Source organism: Bison bison, unplaced genomic scaffold (assembly GCF_000754665.1).
Source record: "Bison bison bison isolate TAMUID 2011002044 unplaced genomic scaffold, Bison_UMD1.0 scf7180017845440, whole genome shotgun sequence".
NCBI classification, from domain to species: Eukaryota; Metazoa; Chordata; class Mammalia; order Artiodactyla; family Bovidae; genus Bison; species Bison bison.
Window position 1 is genome coordinate 8,231 of NW_011476013.1, and position 343 is coordinate 8,573.

Here is a 343-nt window from a genome sequence, read left to right on the forward strand (position 1 = left end):
GTGATAATATACATGTTTCAATGCCATTCTCCCAAATCATCCCACCCTTGCCCTCTCTCACAGAGTCCAAAAGACTGTCCTATACATTTGTGTCTCTTTTGCTGTCTCACATACGGAGTTATCGTTACCATCTTTCTAAATTCCATATACATGCATTAGTATACTGTATTGGTGTTTTCCTTTCTGGCTTACTTCACTCTGTATAATAGGCTCCAGTTTCACCCACCTCATTAGAATTGATCAAATGTATTCTTTTTAATGGCTGAGTAACACTCCATTGTGTATATGTACCACAGCTTTCTTATCCATTCATCTGCTGATGGACATCTAGGTTGCTTCCATG

The 343-nt window shown here is 38.8% G+C and overlaps 1 protein-coding gene across 1 annotated transcript in view; it reads right to left on the reverse strand.

Annotated features, from left to right (window-relative positions):
* The window catches only part of ACE2 (angiotensin I converting enzyme 2), a gene marked incomplete at its 3' end in the record, with an annotated part of 27,714 nt that overhangs the window by 7,760 nt on the left and 19,611 nt on the right, over positions 1-343 (reverse strand). The gene's annotated exons all lie outside the window — the stretch shown is intronic.